The following is a 20702-nucleotide window of genomic DNA, read 5'->3' as shown; positions in this document are numbered from 1 at the left end:
ACATGTGCCATTTAAAAAGGATATTAAAATTTCAGCAAATAAATCTTATTCTTTGTATAGTGAAAAGTTATACATTTTTCCAATATTCTTTCCAGTTCTGTACTGCTGATCTCATTCAGTAAGAACCTTCACTGTTTACTTTCAGATGATAAAAGTCTGTTCATTGTTAAGGGACAGCCCATTTATATAACAGAAGCAAAAGAATATTACATTCATATAATCCAAAATGTCATTTTCTCATGTACTTATGTCAATTTCCCCCCTATGTCAAAGATAATATGCAAATAAATGTTTTATTTAAGACTTATCTTACTGATGTTTTTCAAGATTAGAAAAAAAGAGACCCCCCCCCCACCCCTGGAGTTCTTCCCATGGGAGGTTACTGTCATTTCATTGACACTCAGAACCATTCACTTAAATGGTCATTGTCATTAAAAAAAATTAAGTGATTCATGGGGTCTGGGACGGCACCAAGCAAAATCTAAAAGTAACATCTCCTCGCTGTTGGACATAGGCTTAATATCTGTTTCCTACATTGAGGAGATGGCAGGGAGAACAAGGCTTCTCCCTGTTAGTTCTAGTGAATAGTTGTTCAGCACCTAGACTTAAGCCTATCAAATCTTTTGACATGACTCTCTGACGTTAAAGTAAATGTGACAGCTAGTTCTCCAGCATTGACCGAGTACACATGGTTATAGTGCAGAGGAACTACTCACTACAATCCATGGTCCTGTTGTAGACTAAGAGCCCCTGTTACGAATATGCAAATATGCTCCTTTGCGTATTGGAGGCCGGAGTCATCTCTCTGATCTTCCCTGCCTTCGTACCCTCTGCTGCCATAAGCCTGCCCATCTCTGAATATGCATTACTTTTTCAGAGTGGTCGCATCCTAATAATGTGAGAGCCTATGCCGATGTGGCCACTCTACAAAGGTAAGCTATATTCAGTTGTTGGTAGGATAAGTACAAAACCCATTAGGATAAGTTCCCCAACAAAGGATTCCCAACAAAAACTATGTTTTCAGAAATTTTGCCCTAGAGGCATGATCATGAGCAGCTAGATCAAATTCACCAGCATATGGATAAGTTTCCAAAGATGTTGGACATGGCATGGTGGAAATGGAGAAGCAGGCCCCTTTTATAACCCTAAGAGAAACAGGAGTGTCAATTGTCGATTGATCCTAAAATCTGTACAGAACTTGACATCTAAATTGATGAGAGAAATGGGGGAAAGTTAACACAAGACAGAGATGTGGACCATTAAGGCTTGAAGAGGGAAGGAACCCCCTCTAAAAACCGCCATTAAAGGTGTCTAACAGAATAAAGGCCAGAGGAGTAGAATATTATTTACAGACTGTAGATGTATATCAAGAGAAGAGAGACATTCTGCTTTATTGATATCTCTCTCTAAATCCTTTGCGGCCTTAGCGGGGAGACAGTAGGTAGGAGGCTCAGACATGTATCATTTGATCTCAGCCCTCAGATAAGACAGAGATAGGTTAGCATATTTTCCTTTCAAAGAGTACTGAGCCGCATAATAATTCCTAAAGAGAAAGCTAGGTATTTGATAGTGTACACCTTACCCTCAAAAGGTCTAGATAGAAGATATAAATGACCGTTGAAGCAGTGAATGCAAAGCAGACATCTACTCCAATCACCAAATTCAGAATACTTGCCTCTCACCTTTTTGTGGAAACAAGCTAATCATTTATCTAAGAGATGAAGCAACTTTTGATGGGTAGTTGAGAATTCAGCATAAATAACCAAAATACTAAAAATGCTCTATAGGGCAAGTTCCATGGAAGCAATGTAATTTTATCAGCATGCCAACTCTGCATATCTAATCTTTTTTTTATAAGAAAGCCTGGCAAAAAATAAGAAACCCAAAGAGAACCATCTTCAGAGCCTTACATGAAGATGGTACAAGCGTGAGATCAGATAGTGGGCAGCCTTGAAATGCTCAATGGTCTCATCCTCCTTAGAAGCACATAACGGGTCACATAACAGATGCCACCAGGAGAACTCTCTGAGGTGAGCCGTCCCCAAATGAAAACTCCCCTAGACCGGGGCATAAGTAGGCCACACAATTGAAACCCACCCCAGCAATGGGAAAGAACTAGATGGGAATAAGAAACACATGGAAAATCAATGCTACTATAAGAATTGTGGAGAAAAGAAAAACAGGTAAAATCTTTAGAGGTTGGGTGGAGAGTCCTTCAAAGATCCATGAGATGCAACCTGGAAAGTGTTTCTAAATGTTCCACATTGCCAAGTGAAAGAGGGATGATTTACCAAAGGAGGTATTGAGAAAAGGATCCATCGTCACGTTGAAATCGCCACCATAGATCATAGGAAGAGAAGCAGCGAAGTCGCTCAGCTAACGCAAATAGGACTTGACCCTGGTTAAAAATAGCAACCAGGACCATCTGACGATCTTGCCAATGAACCCCTCCCCCCCCCAAAAAAAGGTACCTCCCACCCTCATCTGCAAGAGAAAGGAGAACAACAGAGATAAACATTGTTAAGAAAGGCAATTGACACTTCTTTAGACTTTCCCTAAGTGCAGTCATTTCAAGAAAAATACTTCAGAGTTGCCCAGAGCATTTCTTGGAAAAATACGACAGAGATTTTGCATCTATGATGAAAATAAGAAATTTTACTACCTTTTCCTGTTGGTTAAGGCCTTTACATTAAAAGTACAAAGGGGCCCCATGTCAAGGCGGGAGAAAGTAGGACATTATGGTGAGTTTGGTCGGAAGTGTTCTTCTGACCAAACTACCATAGAATAATAAAGAAATTATAATAAAAAAAAGAATTTAATGATAAGGGTCATTGTTAAAACAGAGCTCCATAGACTTAAATACACCCTGTTCTAAATTATTATGCAAATTATATTTTTCTCATTTACCTAAATAATTGATGTAAATAACAGTCAGAATAATTCTCATGTTATCCACTATTAAAGGGGTACTACACCCCTAGACATCTTATCCCCTATCCAAAGGATAGAGGATAAGATATCTGATTGCGGGGGTCCTTTGGTTAGGGGATAAGATGTTAAGGGGTGGAGTGCTCCTTTAAAAGTACAATTCAAAGTTTATTGAACAAACCTCCTAATGATAACAGTATTTTTTTAAACATAAAAAACTTACAATGCATTGTTCCAAATTATTACGCACAGTAAGTTTCAAAACATTTTATAGGTTGTAAAAAACGAAAATTGTCATTTATTGTGTTTGCAGCATATTTACTGAAATCAAAAGCTATTTAAATCAAACATTTAACAACATTTTAACTTTTTAAACATTTTAACAGGTCACGTTACATTTTAACATAGGACCCCTTATTTGATTGCAGCTTCACAAGTCTTGCATCCATGGAACTTGTGAGTTTTTGGATAGTTTCTGCTTGAATTTGTTTGCAAGGTGTCAGAATAGCCTCCAGGGGCTGCTGTTTGGATGTAAACTGCCTCTCACCCTTACAGATATTTTTCTTGAGGATGCTCCAAAGATTCTCAATAGGATTGAGGTCAGGGGAGGATGGAGGACACACCATGACTTTCTCTCCTTTTATCCTCATAGCAGCCATTGATGCAGAGTTTTTTTTTTTTTTGCAGCATGAGATGGTGCATTTTCATGCATGAAGATGATTTCATTACGGAAAGCATAGTTCTTCCTTCTGTACCAGGGAAGAAAGTGGTCAGTCAAAAAACTCCATATACTTTGCAGAGGTCATCTTTACACCTTCGGGGACCCTAAAGGGGCCAACCAGCTCTCTTCCCATGATCCTGGCCCAAAACATGACTCCACTACCACCTTGCTGATGTTGCAGCCTTGTTGGAACAGGGTGGCCGTCCACCAATGATCCACTACTCCTTCCATCTGGACCATCCAGGGCTGCATGGCACTCATCAGTGAACAGGACTGTTTGAAAATTAGTCTTCATGTATTTTTTTGCCCATTGCAGCTGTTTCTGCTTGCGAGCATTGGTTAGTTGTGGCCGAAAAGAAGGTTTATGCACAGTTGCAAGACTCTGGAGGACTCTATACCTTGATGCCTTTGGGACTCCAGAGGCACCAGCAGCTTCAAATATCTGTTTTCTGCTATGTAATGGTATTTTAGCAGCTGCTCTCTTAATCCGATGAATGGATCTGGCAGAAATCTTCCTCAATTTGCCTTTATCTGCACAAACCCGTCTGTGCTCTGAATCAGCCACAAATCTCTTAATAGTCCGATGAACATGCTTACGTTTTTGTGAAATATCTAATGTTTTCATACCTTGTCCAAGGCATTGAACTATTTTCCTCTTTTTGGCAGCAGAAAGAACCTTTTTCTTCCCCATATTGCTTGAAAATGGTGCTATGCTTAATAATGTGGAACACCCACCTTTAGTAGTTTTTCCTTAAATTGGGCTCACCTGGCAACCTAATTATCACAGATGTCCAAGATTGTTTTTAGTGGTCAAAAGAGCTTTTATCTTTGTGACACTTAAATATCACTTGAATAATAATTTGGAACAGAGTGTAAAGGGCAACAAGTCCTGATCCAAGGGAGTCTGGATCTGTAGGAGGAGACCAGAGAAGCACATGTCAATGTCATCTTGGTTTGGGAACCTGAGTCCCATAGAACTGCTGTGTACGTAGTCTCTGGTTCTGAGGATTCAGGGACTTTTGTAGAGTGGTTCTGACAATTAGTCATAGTCAGATGGAGAGAGAGGTACAGCTGGGCTAAGCTCACAAGCTGTTCATTTATTTTTATGACTAGATTGTAAAATTTTTAGTTTAACATTTTTAAAAGTATCTTTTTTTTATTTTTTACAGTAAAACAGCGTAATATTGATTGTGACCTGACAGTACAGTAAAACAGCAATATACTGTTACACTATGCGCTCCGGCCTCACACGCTGGCCGTGAGCGCATGGTCCCCCTACCTTCTGCTGCAGACGGGGCTGGGACTCACATCGCGGGACATGCCCGCATGCGAGCCCCAGTCCGTCACTCTCCAGGTGTTTCTCCTGCCTCTGCCTCCACCTCTCTGCTCCGGCGCGAGTGTCCCCATCCCTTAGGGCGTGCGCGCACCGGAGCTTTAAGATTTAAAGGGCCAGTACACTCATTAGTGTAACTCCTGTGGCTTGCTTATAAATTCCTCCACCCTCCTCAGTTCTCTGCTGGATCTTTGTTGCCTTGTGCCCTAGAGATAGCGTTCCATTGTATTGCCTTGCCGTGTACCAGATCTCCTGCTCTTGTGACTTGACCTTGACCTTGAACTCCTGCTACGTCCTGACTACGCTACTGTACCGCCTGCCCTGACCTACTGCCATCCAGACTATGAGTTGCCTCATCCTTCGAGTTGCCTTATCCTCCTTCTAAGTCATCCCTCCTGTGCCTCTCATCTCCTCAGCCACCTACGTGGTCGAGCCGTGCCAGGGGTAGCGACTTGGGTGTCGCCTGGAGCTGCAAGCCCATCCTGTTTTGTGGCGGGCTCTGGTGAAGACCAGTGGAACCTTAGACTCTGCTCCCTGGTACAGTCCGAGTCATCTGCCACACAGGTCCAGCGGATCCACATACACCGGAGTTCCTGTGTTCAGAAACATGAGTGTCAGAGTAAGATCCGGCCATGGATCCCGCTGAGGTACCCCTGCCTGAACTTGCGGATCTTTCCTCCATTGTGAAACGTCAGTCACAACAGTTGGCCCGACAGGCGTAGCAATTTTCTCAACTTGCAGCCATGATGCAGCAGCTTTTGGCCTTGCAACAGCAGCTGGTACTACAATCTGGCCCACTCCCACCTCCAGCTCCTGCAGTGTCTCCTGGCTCCCAGCTGCACCTGCATGTGCCTTCCAAGTATGATGGGGATTCCCAGTCATGCGCTTTGAGAGGGAATCTGCCCGCCTGACACCTGTGTTCCAGCGTCCACCTCTTCTGTCTCTTGCGCCTCTTGCCGAAGAGGTTATACAAGGAGAGCGTTCTCGTCTTACGCAACAGGAGAGGTCACGACGACGCAATGAGACTTTGTGTTTGTACTGTGCTAGCCCGGAACACTTTCTCAAGGACTGCACAGTTCGCCCGCACCTAGGGTATGTGGAAGAGGCGTCCATGGGTGTGAATACTACATCTCCACGCCTAACTATTCCTGTACAAGTCTTCACTTCAGGCAAGTCTTCCTTCAGCACTACAGCATTTTTGGATTCCGGATCAGCATGTGACTTTATTGATGCGGCATTAGTCCACAAGTATCATCTTCCCCTAATTCTATGTTCTGCTACACTGTACTTCTGAGATTCTTCTTGGTCTTCCTTGGCTGCAACGCCATTCCCTGCAACTGGATTGGAGAACTGGAGAAATAATTCGCTGGGGACAATCCTGTCAAAATTTATGCCTCCAACCTGTTCTGCGTAAAGTTGTTTCTCGTCTTTCACCTTTACTTGGCCTGCCACCACCTTACCAAGATTTCTCGGACGTCTTCTGCAAGAAACAGGCTGAATCTCTGCCTCCACATTGTCCTTATGACTGCCCTATTGATCTTCTCCCTGGTACCACTCCTCCTTGTGGGAGGATATACCTTCTTTCAGTTCCTGAGACCAAAGCCATGGCTCTCATCAGGGCCTGCAGATGGATCCAGATAAGTTGTCTGTAGTATTGGATTGGCCTCGTCCCTCGGGCCTACGTGCGATTCAACGCTATCTGGGAATCGCTAACTATTATCGTCAGTTTATCCCACATTTTACATCCTTGGTTGCTCCTATTGTTGCTCTCACTAAGAAGGCATCTAATACTAAATCTTGGCCTTGAGAGGCTTAAGAGGCCTTCTCCAGTTTAAAGTCTGTGTTTGCCTCTGCTCCCGTGCTTACAAGACCTGATCCAGAGAGGCCCTTAGCTTTGGAGGTTGATGCCTCATCTATTGGAGTGGGAGCCGTTCTCACTCAGAAAAACGCAAAGGGCAAGAGTGCTGAGAGGAATTACTCCATTGGCGATCGTGAACTCCTTGCTATATAGCTAGCTATGGAGGAATGGCAACATTTATTGTAAGGTTCATCTCATCCGGTCAGCATCTACTCCGATCATAAGAATCTTCTATACCTTTAGTCTGCCCAGCGTTTGAACCCCCGCCAGGCAAGATGGTCAGTGTTCTTTTCCAGACTCCACGCCTAGGCATATTATTCCTCCTGACCATTTGATTCCTGCTGCTCCTGCCGAGATTCAGCAAGTTCCTCCGGGAAAATCCTTTGTGCCCACCAGATTGAGACGGAAGGTACTGAAATGGGGTCATTCTTCCTTGAAAGCAGGACATCCTGGAATACGCAAGACCCTACTTCTTATTTCCCGGCACTACTGGTGGCCCCATCTTGAACGTGATGTTTCTGATATTGTTCAGTCCTGTGTAACTTGTGCCCATGACAAAACTCCTCGGCAACGACCTGCAGGACTTTTACAGCCTTTACCCATTCCAGAGACTCCCTGGTCCCATATCCCCATGGATTTCATCACCGATTTGCCACCTTCTCATAATAACACTGTCATCTGGGTCGTGGTAGATCAGTTTTCCAAGATGGCTCATTTCATTCCTCTACCAGGTCTTCCTTCTGCTCCGCAGCTGGCAAAGTACTTCTTGTTGCATGTCTTTTGTTTACATGGTCTTCCACAGCATATAGTTTTGGATTGAGGTGTGCAGTTTGCCTCTAAGTTCTGGCAAGCCCTTTGTAACTGCCTGGACATCAATCTGGACTTCTCCTCGGCCTACCACCCTCAGTCCAATGGTCAGATGGAGAGGGTTAATCAAATTCTTGAGACTTATCTTCGGCATTTTGTTTCTGCTCGCCAAGATGATTGGGTGGACCTTCTCCCCTGGGCTGAATTCTCATATAATCTTAAGGATTCCGAGTTCACAAGATCGTTTCCTTTTTTTGTTGTCTACGGACTCCATCTCTATTCTCCTCTTCCTCTCCCGGTCTCCTCCGGTGTGCCTGCTGTTGATGAGCTGGTCTGTGACTTCTCCACCATCTGGCAACAGACCCGACAGTCGTTGTCCCAAGCTTCTTCAAGCATGAAGGCGCAAGCGAATAAAAGTAGAAGATCGCCTCGTCCTTCTCTCCTGGTGACATGGTGTGGCTTTAATCCAAATACATCCGCTTCAAGATCCCCTGTTACAAGCTCGGTCCCCGCTACCTTGGTCCCTTCCAGATTCTACAAAAGACCAATCCTGTCTTCTACAAACTCCGTCTACCTGCTACGTTACTTAGTCCCAATTCCTTCCACTTCTCTCTCCTCAAGCCTCTTGTCGTAAATCGGTTCTCTCAGAAGAATCCTGTCCCAACACCTGTCTCCGGCTCATCTGACGTCTACAAAGTAAAACAGATTCTTGCTGCAAAAACTGTGAAAGGTAAACAATTTTTTTGGGTCGACTGGGAGGGTTATGGTCCTGAAGAGAGATCTTGGGAACCTGAGGAGAATATCCTGGATTGTGACCTTCTCAGGAGTTTTCTCTCTCGTAAAAGGAGGGGGAGAGCAAAGGGGGGGGGGGGGTACTGTTACACTATGCGCTCCGGCCTCACACGCTGGCCATGAGTGCATGGTCCCCTTACCTTCTGCTGCCAACGGGGCTGGGACTCACATCGCGGGATGCGCCCGCATGCGAGCCCCAGTCCGTCACTCTCCGGGTATTTCTCCTGCCTCTGCCTCCACCTCTCTGCTCCGGCGCACGTGTCCCCGTCCCTTAGGGCATGCGCACACCAGAGCTTTAAGATTTAAAGGGCCAGTACGCTCATTAGTGTAACCACCTGTGGCTTGTTTATAAATTCCTCCACCCTCCTCACTTCTCTGCCGGATCTTTGTTGCCTTGTGCCCTAGAGAAAGCATTCCATTGTATTGCCTTGCCGTGTACCAGATCTCCTGCTCTTGTGACTTGACCTTGCTCCTCTGCCGCCTGCCTACTGAACTCCTGCTACGTCCTGACTACACTACTGTGCCGCCTGCCCTTACCTACTGCTATCCAGACTACGAGTTGCCTCATCCCTCCTGTGCCTCGCATCTCCTCAGCTGCTTGTGTGGTCGAGCCATGTCAGGGGTAGCGACCTGGGTGTCGCCTGCAGATGCAAGCCCATCCTGCTTTGCAGCAGGCTCTGGTGAAGACCAGCGGCACCTTAGACTCCGCTCCGTGGTACGGTCCGAGTCATCTGCCATGCAGGTCCAGAGGATCCACATACACCGGAGTTCCTGTGTTCAGAAACGTGAGTGTCACATATACATTGTGACCTGACAAGTTACATCATGTATGAGAATCTAGAAATGCAAGGATCCAAAAACCACAAATATTTGACAAAAATTAAGAAAACCTAATTAAAGTTTTTTTTTTTTTTTTTTTTTTGATAACGCTAAGCTTTAGGGGCCAGAACAATTTATGGACTATGTCATCTTATTTACAGGCATTGTGGGCCTATCCCCTGATCTTTCCATCTGCTCTTTGTGCTGCACTGCAGATCTGAACTATAAATATGAAGTCCAATTTCTCGGGTCTTTTTGAAGACCAAATAAGCTACAATCAGACCAGAGCTGATAACTTTCAAGCTACTTTTACAAGAAGACTTGGACCTGAAAACTCACAGCTGTTGTTACTGAAATAATGCAGAATGTGTCTCTAAACTGGCACCGTGTTCTAGTGGTTTAAGCCTCCAGATTCTCTTTAATAAAAATTGTCTAAAATTGTCAAAATATACAGCTGCCAAACTACAGCTGGTTTTATTGGCCAGATGCAAGTAAACACGTTGCAACATTAGCTTTTGTAGCTTTATAATGCACTTGTTCTATGTCAACCAGCTGGTTAATTGCTATGGTTGGTTTCTATCTTTTAATTAAAGATCAGTTGCAGTTTTAATTGGTGTTTGTGTCCTCATTCTAAGATTTAGTTCTTTTATCAAAGTTTTATTGATTGGATAATAAGACATTCATGGCCGACACTGTTTGTTACTTGGGGCAGGTCCTAGATTTAGCGTTAATTTTTTTTTTTACCTTCAGACAAACTCAACACTATCTTCGTAAAGTTCTTTCTTGCTCCACTCACAAAAAAAAGTTTGACAAATAATTCTACTGAAAGATTATTTTTTGAAATTTGGGATTAACACTTTTTTAAATGAAGAATCCTCTAATTAAAATGATTATAAAAATAATGTGGTGTGGCTGATTTTGTTTTTGAAGTGGAATTTAACTTTTGATTAGAAATTAGAACTCTTGACCTGATTTTAGGTAGAATTTACCTACATCTCAGTATTATGAATTAAAAAAATCAAAAATGTTGTCTTAATTTTTATCGAATTTTTTACATTTCTAGATACAGTTCTATTGCAGAATATCCTAGGATTTATTACACCACCCATCCCTTTTTCAGTCTAAAGTTGTCCAGTTTGATGCTTGAATGTTTAGCAATAAAACACAACCCTAACAAACAAAAGCTTCTTCAGTTATGTCCATAATAACCTAGACTCGACTCGGAATCTTGCTGTCTTGTTTCCATTTTATTAAAGCTGTGAAATTGAAGCTGTGATCAGATGGGTTGCTATGACAACAATAATACTTTTGTTAGAGTAATTTAAATGTTTAGAGCTTAATATTGGTATCTTCTCTTGTCACCCATCTAGAAACAACTATGCTTGGCCTGTCTTGTTTATACTTGTACCGATTTGTTAGAAAAAACAAACAAACAAACATATATATATATATATATATATATATATATATATATATGTTTGTCTCCACCATTGTCACACACCAGACTTGTTTATTTTGTTGTTGTAAAATAAGGAGAGTGGCTGTTTAGCACACTGGGGTGGAAATGCTTTCTTCATACAAGATAAGACTTTCACTGTGTATCTATAAGAATAAAATTAAATTTGTCTATATCTCCTCATATATCTCCTCATGCCAAAACTGTTGTGATCCATGAAGGCATGGACTCCCTATACTCTCTGAAGGTGTCGTGTACTATCTGACACCAGAATGTTAGCAGCCAATCCTTACATTTTTACAAACTTTTGATATGTCATAGGAAGACCTTCTATGCATCCGTACTGCACTAACCCTAAACAAATATGACACGTCAGAAATTTGTAAAAATGTTAGGCATGTTTTAAATTCTGTAGGTTGTGAAGTGCTGTTTCCTTGGATTGGACTTTTTTTTCCCCAAAAAAAATCCACAGATGCCTATTTAGCTTGAGATCTTGGCAACTTTTGGAGGCCAACATGTGTACCTCTATCCTATGTTTCTCAATTCATTTCTGAACAGCTTTTGCAGTGTGGCAATACATATTATCTTGCCAGTTCCATTAAGTAGTATACCTGGTCTGAAACCATGTTTAGACAAGTGATCAATGTCGAGATAACATCTACATTAATTCAGTAATCAATATTTTCCATCAGAACATTATCATCACACTGAACATGCCAACTTGCCTTGTTCCTATAGTAAATCTTGGTGCCATCTCTTCCTCAAGTAAACAATGCACATGCACCTGGCCATCCACATGATCTAAAAGAGAACATGACTTATCAGTCCTTGTCATATTTTCCATGGCTTCATTTTTCAGTTTTGGCACTTTCAGCAGTAAACAGGGTCAGCATGGGCATTTTAGCTATTCTAAACCTACAGTAGCTGGTAACCAGACAAATTTCTGTGGGGACCATGAGTGGAAGCCATTTTCAGGTCTCTCTAGAGATTTTTTTTATTGGGTTCAAGTCAGGGCTCTTGCTAGGCCAGTCAAGGACATTTACAGAGTTGTGTGTAAGCCACCCCTGTGTTGTCATGCTGTATGCTTAACCCCTTAAGGACCCGGGGTTTTTCTGTTTTTGCATTTTCGTTTTTTCCTCCTTGCGTTAAAAAATAATAACTCTTTCAATTTTGCACCTAAAAATCCATATGATGGCTTATTTTTTGCCCCACCAATTCTACTTTGTAATGACATCAGTCATTTTACCCAAAATTTTACGGCAAAACAGAAAAAAAAATAATTGTGAGACAAAATTGAAAAAAAAAAAACACATTTTGTAACTTTTGGGGGCTTCTGTTTCTACACAGTACATTTTTCGGCAAAAATGACACCTTCTCTTTATTCAGTAGGTCCAAAAATCATAACTACATGCAGGAAAATTTATACATTTAAAATTGTCATCTTCTGACCACTATAACTTTTTATTATTTTTCCACGTATGGGGCGGTATGAGGGCTCATTTTTGTATTCATAGAACTTATTGATCGCTTTTTATTAATTTTTTCATGATATAAAAAGTGACCAAAAATACACTATTTTGGACTTTGGAATTTTTTTTGCGCGTACCCATTGACCGTGCGGTTTAATTAACAATAAATGATCTTTATTCACTTTTTTTTCACTTTTTTTTTTTGCAATGTTATAGCTCCCATAGGGGGCTATAACACTGTACACACTGATCTTTTACATTGATCAATGGTTTCTCATACGAAACCATTGATCAATGATTCTGCCGCAATTTTGCCGCGGACATCCCTAACAGCCCGCTGAGCAAACCGGCAATGATTAACTTTCACTTTAGACACGGCGTTCAACTTTGAATGCCGCATTTAAAGGGTTAATAGCGCGCGGCACTGCGATCAGTGCCACGCGCTATTAGCCACGGGCCCGACCTGCGTGGCCCTGCGTTATAGAACGGGAGCGGACTCATGACATACCGGTACGTCATGGGTCCTGTAGAGGTTAAGGTCAGTGTTGGAAGGTGGAACCTTGTTGGAAGGGGAACCTTTACCACAATCTCAGATCCATGGCACCCTGGATAAGGTTTTTATTAAGAAAATTTCTGTACTTTGCGCCATTCAGTTTTTTCTCAATCCTAACCAGTCTCTCTTTCCCAGCTGCTAAAAAACACCCCCATAGCACAATTCTGTCAACATCATGCTTCACTATAAAGACATGATGCTTAAAATTGAGGCCAGAAAGTTAAATCTTTGCTTTATAATTTCTCACAGTCTGAGAATTATTTAGGTGCAAATTCCAGTTCAGCTTTGATGTGCTTTTACTAAGAAAAAGCTTCTTTCTGGCCACTCTGCTGTAAAACCCCAATTGGTAGAATAATGCGGTGGTGGTTGACCTTTTACAGTTTCTCCTATCTGCACACAAGACTATTAAAGCTCAGCCAGATTGCCTATTTGGGTTCATGGTCTCTCCTACCAAGGCCCTTTTCCCTCGATAACTTAGTTTGGTGGGATGGCCAGTTCTAGGAAGAGTCCTGGTTGATCTAAACTTCTTCAATTTGGGAATCATAGATGTGCAGGAACCTTTGGTGCAGAAACCTATTTTGTGCCGTTCTTCAGATCTGTGGCTCCACACAATCCTGTCTCCGAGCTCTACAGTCAGTTCTTTCCTCTCATGTCTTGGTTTTTGCTCTGACATTTATTGTCAGCTGTGCACATTTTTGGTCACTTCAAATACCATAAAAAAATATCTAAAAAGCAATTGAAAAGTCCCATCAAAACAAAAATGGTACCGATAAAACTACCAATCAAAGCGCAAAAAATGACCCTCATACATCCCCATATACAGAAAAATAAAAGAGTTATAGGGATCAGAATAGTACAATTTTACATTTTTGTATAGTTCCCCCCACATTAGGTGCATTACAGTTCCCCCACCTTAGGTTGGCTGTATAGTTCCCCCCACATTAGGTGCAGTACAGTTCCCCCCACATTAGGTGCAGTACAGTTCCCCCCAATTAGGTGCAGTACAGTTCCCCCACATTAGGTGCAGTACACTTCCCCCCACATTAAGTGCAGTACACTTCCCCCCACATAAGGTGCAGTACACTTCCCCCCACATTATAGTTCCCCCACATTAGGTGCAGTATAGTCCCCCACATTAGATGCTGTACGGTTCCCCCACCTAATGTGGGGAGCTATTAGCGCCCCACATTAGGTGCAGTATAGTTCCCCCACAGACATACAGCCTTCAGCCATATACAGTGTATGGCTGGAGGCTGTATGTCTGTGTACTGCCCCACTTCAGTGTTCCAACCACCGGTCCTCTTGTCTGGGGTCACAATCTACTGCTATGGCCTATAGACCATAGCAGTAGGTCCCAGGACCAGAGGAGCAGGGGTCGGAGCACCGAAGATGACGTGCTGCCAGCTGGTGCTGGTGACTTACCATGCCGGCCGGCGCACGGCCTCCTCGATACTCCGCTCCTCCGTTGCTATGGGCGCAGAAAAGTAACAGAGACATCCTTGTGTCCCAAAAAGATATTTTGGGACACAGGGATGTCAAGAATGTGACGGGGGCCCCCTGCTGGCTACTTAGTGGTGGCCGCGAATCCCCCCTGAGCTTGATTAGGCCTATGCTGAGCAGTCGGCACATGCAGCACTGGGTTCTGCTTACAATATGTAGTATAACATGAACGTAAATGTCCTTCACATCAGGTCCTCTGTACAAACATAAACTTCTAAGATTCTTACCCAAATTTGGCAGGCACTTCCCAAAGCCAGTCTTTGGTACAGTGTAACAGTATACAATGTACTCCAGACAAGCTACTTCGCAAGGGCTTCTCCGCAAGGGCTACTCTGCTTGAAACATCTTATCCTCTATCCAACCCCCGCGATTTCCACTGCAGCATCCCTGTCATTCGGTGCATGGAGCGAACTCCTCCCTGTGCCCGATGACAGGCGAGGCCAGCTGCCAAGCCCCCTCAATTCACATCTATAGGACGAGATGTGACAGCTATGTACTAGCCGTAATGCCCCCTCCCATAGACATGAATGGAGGGGGCATGGCGTGATGTCACGAACACAGAAGCTGCAAGCTTCCATGTTCTGGACCCGCTGGTGACGGACCGAAGATCACGGGGGTCCCCAGCGATCTAACATCTTATCCCCTATCTTTTGAATAAGGGATAAGATGTTTTGAGCGGAGTACCACTTTAGCTTCAAACCAACTCCTTTCTACTGCTCCCTGCCAGTGCTCACACTCCGGTGAAATCAAGCTTAGAACTGCAACACAACACAGAACTGGAGTATGGGACTGACTTTATGGCCAGAATATTCAGTCACTCCCCAAACTCCAGTCCTATGTCACTGAGACAAGAAGCTTAAGTGATACATACCTCCCAACCACCTTGTTTCCAGCTGTTTTTGTTTTTTATTTTTTTTTACTTTATATTTTTATATTAGTAGTCTCTGTGACTTTCAGGCTAATACTCTGTAGCTTTAATGTCAACACTTTAGTTAATTAATAACAGCAATAGAGTCACAGAATTGATGTAATTGTATAACACTTATGCCTGCATTCCTATTTATAGTAACTTGCACTTGTGTACAAAAAGGAAAGGACAAGAGATCTGTTCATTTAGTCTCATCCACCAAAATGATAATGAAAAGATAGTATGTAAATATGTAAGATGTACTTTACTTTTGCAAAAAGATCATAATTGAGGCACACAAAACCTGCTATGAGTAAACACTTGAAAATCAAATAAATTTTGACCAAATTTAAGAAGAAGGCAATGGTGATAAGGGTATTGTTGTTTCACAGTAACTGGTTGCAAGGGAGAGCAGATGAGGAGGAAGGATAAGTATTTAGTAATTGCATAGGAATACAGGCATGTAGTCTCTAAAAGGAGTTCCACTTTAGATAATAACTTTTATTGGAAAGGTCTCTTGACTATAGGATGATCAACTGTAACCTGTTGGGAAACCTGGAAATCCATGCCTAGATTTTCTGCAGTCTCAACAGGGGGAAAATAAAGCATTACACCGAGGCTATCAGTGGTTGCCTGTGTACAGTCCAGATGTTGAGAAAGAAGATTATGATTAACAACCCTCTTCTCCCTCTCCCCTTGTCTGTTTTGTCTCTCTATTAATGTTCAGGCCTGGGATCTCCCCTCTTTGCCCTCTTTTTTAACAATCTCCATTCACTATCACTGCCTGTAATGGTTTACTGTTTGGGTTTGTTTTATAATGTGCGCAGGAATGTTAGTATAGCATGTGGTATGATGTATAGTGTATAGAGACCCAAGCTGTATGATGTACTGTCACGCTATGTACGGCAATAGCCTGTCCTTCGTTGCAGCACATTGTATGTATGTTTATGATGTCTGAATGCTAATAAAGTTATTTTCAATAAAAAACAAAGATAGTTGAATGGGTAATTCTGGACAAGAAGGATAGGCAATTTACACAAAGAGATGGCAAAAAGATGAGGATCCTGAACAGAGGCCCTCCATCTATTAACTTTGAATTAGTTAATAGAATATATGAAACTGGATTTTCTAAACCAGTAAATCACTTTAAAGGGAATCTGTCATCTGTATGACCTGCACTAACCTTTTGGTATAGGTTGGAAGTGCAGGTGACACTGATTATAGCAATAATTACCTAGCCCTCATTCGTGGTCCCATTCGTGTTGCCCTCACTCCAAGCTTGCTGTGCGAACAAGCAAGTTAACGGGCGAAAGGGACCATGTATCAGGAATAGGTAAGAATCATTATCAGTGTCATCCTTATTAATAGCCTGTACCAACAGGTTAGTACAGGTGACACTATGAAAGATTCCCTTTAACCATACACATTCCATGAGATAACATTTTAAATGAATTAGTCTTGAACCATTTTGAACACGGTTGTGCACATACCTTTGTTTTATAATGTGTTTTGTTACTAGTGATGAGCGGCATTGCCCATATTCGAATTTGTGATATTTCGCGAATATATAGACGAATATTCGTCTTATATTCGCATAGTTGCGTATTCGAGGAAGAAAACAGTGAGGGGGTGGGCAACTTTACAATTGGTTGCTAGGGATGTTGTTGATAACCTCTGACAAGTGTATTTGCATTATTCTAATTGGCCCACAAGTGAAAAGAAGGAATATGTGAATATTCACATATGCGAATATTCACATGTGCAAATATAATTTCGAATATATAGCGAACATATTTGCAATATTCATAAATTCACGAATTTGCGATAAAAATTTGAAATGCGAATATTCGCGCCCAACACTATTTGCTACATACAAATATTCCAAGACACAAACGGACATATTCTATAGAAACGGATAATAAAAACAGCCATTCCGCTTAATATGTTGCATGCTTCTCTCCCTGATCTTTCTTGTCATCGGTTGTGGTCTGAACACCAAAGAACAAGTCATGAAGTTTTTTTTGCTTTTTTTTTTTTGTTGTAGGTTTTTAGGTCTTCAATATTTTAATTATGGCAAAAAATAATAAACAAACTAGGAATAAAGTATAGGAAATTTAAGAACTTTATATTATTCTAGCTGGTGTTCATCGAGATGCTTATGTTTCTTTCATTTTGTGAGTCGCATTTTTATCAACAAGCTCACATATTACTCTGATCCAAAAGCTGCTGCAGCTGGAAAGTCAATTAGCTATTTCTAGACTCATGTCTTGGCACCAGTACAGTACCTGCCAGCAGTCTGAATATGGATGTGCAAACTAATTTGGTTCCTGTTTGTTATTGCTTCAAAATGCAGACTTTTTATTTTGAATTAGACACAAGAAAGTAATATCCTGTGTGCGTAGTGGATTTACATACATTAGTAGAGCTTACTAAGATACATAAACTACAGTATACTGTAAAGTAGTGTAGCTAAGCTGACTGTCATTCTGGAATTATAGAAGTCATATCTAAGATATAGTTTTCAGTGATAAACAATCACAAATGTTGTAGAGAATTTGTTTATAAAAGTTATTGCTGTATTTTCTTCTACCAGACTTCATTTAGTACACATTCATTAAAAGTGGAACGGAAAATATATGCCTTTCATTTCCACATAAACATTCATTCTTTTTAGATTCTACTTTATTTCTTTACACTGCAAATTTTAATAGTATGTTCCAAACTGTGTTATGATGGCTTGGGTGTCACACATTTTGCTTACAGCGCTATACTCACTGTTCTCCACTTCAGTGATTTTCTCCTGCAGGAAGGTGAGACATGCCGGCAAGGACATCCGGTCACCAAGAAACCAGCAACCATTTGTACTTATGGAGGAAGAGAAAAAAAGAGGAGAGAGGACAGTGCCTCGCGTGTTATCCTAAACACCAGAGTCCCAGTCGGCACTGGAGAAGCAAAGCCTCTTTAAATTTGTCGCTCACCAGATAGAAGATAAAAAAGGCATATCACCCCTTTAGGGTACTGGCTGTTGAAGAGGTGCGAACTGCAAAGCCCAAGGTCCAAATGGGAGAGGATCAGATCTTCTCCCATGCAAGTAAGGAAAGGAGTGGAAAAAAACGGAACCTTTGTGTAGGCGCTGATCGCAGAGTCCAGACAATTGAAACACAAATGTGTCAGGCAAAAGTGCCAGGAGGCACTATATTTATTAACAGGCTTCCAATGACGCGTTTCAGAGGGTATATCTTCCTTCCTCAGATTGGCATACAGGAATTGGCACCAAACAGTGCTTTTTATACAATAAAATGGATGCCCACTTAAGGTGGACAGAGCCAGACAAACAGATCAAACTTGCTGATATACCGCATTTATCGGGGTATACCACGCACCGGCCTATAACACGCACCCTCATTTTACCAAGGATATTTGGGTAAAAATTTTTTTTTACCCAAATATCCTTGGTAAAATGAGGGTGCGTGTGTGTGCATGTGTATACCCCGATACACCCCCAGGAAAGGCAGGGTTAGAGGGGCCGTCGCTGCCCGCTTCTCTCCCCTGCCTTTCCTGGGGTCTAGAGCCCTGCTGCCGCCGCCGCTTCTCTCCCCCGCCAGCAATGGGGCAGCGGCGCCGATAGACAGGGTGAGAGAAGGGGCAGCGGCCCCATTGCCTCCCCCATCCCCGGTTGTATAATTACCTGCTGCCGGGGTCGGGTCCGCGCTGCTTCTGGCCTCCGGTGTGGTGTCCTCTGCGTCGTTGCTATGTGCTGCACTCATCATAGCGTCTCGCAGCGCATAGCAACGATGCAGGGGACGCCACACCGGAGGGCAGAAGCAGAGCGGACCCGACCCCGACAACAGGTAATTATACAACCAGGGATGGGGGAGGCAACGGGGCCGGCAATGGGTGCCGGTGCCCCTTCTCTCCCCCTGTCTATCGGTGCCGCTGCCGCATTGCCGGCGCCGCTTCTCTCACCCAGGCTATCGATAGACAGGGGGAGAGAAGCGGCGGCAGCAGAGCTCTAGACCCCAGGACAGGCAGGGGCAGAGAAGCTGGCAGCGATGGCAGGTCTCTGCACCTGCAAAAGCCGCTGCAGTTCATTGATTTAAAGCGCCCGCTTTAAATCATTGAACTGCAGCGGCTTATCGGCGTATAACACACAGATAGACTTTAGGCTAAAAATTTTTGCCTAAAAAATGCGTGTTATACGCCGATAAATACGATAAAACTTCTAAAAACAGTTACAGCCAATAGCAGTCAGAGTACACAGTGGGGTATCATCATTAAATTATTACAATTAACACATGTAAAATTACATAATTACATAATTATATTTATGTAATTTTACATTTGTTAATTGTAATAATTTAATGATGATACCCCACTGGGTATTCTGATTGTTATTGGCTGTAACCTTAAGTGGGTGTCCATTTTATTGTATAAAAAGCACTGTTTAGTGCCCATTCCTGTATGCCAATCTGAGGAAGGAGGATATACCCTCCGAAACGCGTCATTGGAAGCTTGTTAATAAATATAGTGCCTCCTGGCACTTTTGCCTGACAAATTTGTGTTTGAATTGTCTGGACTCTGCGATCAGCGCCTTAACAAAGGTTACATTTTTTTCCACACCATTTGTACTTGGCAGCCTATGTAAACGCTGCAGCCTATGTAAAGGGGGTGCAGGTGTGCTCCCCCACCTTTTTTTTTAAATCTCCCAGGCGCCCGCTGCGGTGTGCGGGTCACATCAGTAGCTACAGCCTCTGTATAGCGAGACCCATGTCATTGATCATGTGCAACGTGGTCCCAGCAGCTGCAGAGAGGAGTGCGCGGGGGGGGTTAGATGCGCATGCGCCCGGCCTTCAGTCTGCCTCATCGCCTCCGGTGCCTGCACTGCTGCCTGTGTGAGTGCCTGTGCTGTTTCTGAATGTTGCAGCATCAGACCTCTTGTTCCTAACGCCAGCCAGTGCCAACAAATAGGTAACGCCCCCCACAACATTAAGCAGATTTTTAAATTAATTCTATTTAAAAATCTTAATTTTTCCATGACTTATCAGCTGCTGTGTGTTCCACAGGAAGTTATTTTCTTTTAATATGTATTTTGTGTCTGACTACAGTGCTCTCTGCTGACACCTCTGTCTGTCTCAGTAACTGTCAAGAGTAGGAGAAAATCCCCATAGCAAACCTATTTTTGCTCTTGACAGTTCCTGAGACAGAAAGGGGTGTCAGCAGAGAGCACTGTGGTCAGAAAAGAAATCTAAAAAGAAAAGAACTTCCTCTGTAGTATACAGCAGCTGATAAGTACTGGAAGGATTAAGATTTTTAAATAGAAATAATTTACAATTCTGTTTAACTTTCTGGCACCAGTTGGTTTAAAAAAATTCACTGGAGTACTACCCCTTTAAAGAGCTAGCTCGTACATTTTGGGCAACGGTTACACACATTATAAGAGCTTTGCCTAAATATCAACATAGCACAGCTTAGTCTTTGTGTAATCCTATCCTCCTTGTTTTGTTACGACCCTTTTTCATATGCCACTTCTGTCTTTATTTTCCCACCCTGTCTCCACTC

The sequence above is a fragment of the Hyla sarda genome, chromosome 1, assembly GCF_029499605.1.
Source record: "Hyla sarda isolate aHylSar1 chromosome 1, aHylSar1.hap1, whole genome shotgun sequence".
Lineage (NCBI taxonomy): Eukaryota > Metazoa > Chordata > Amphibia > Anura > Hylidae > Hyla > Hyla sarda.
This window is presented reverse-complemented; position numbering follows the sequence as displayed.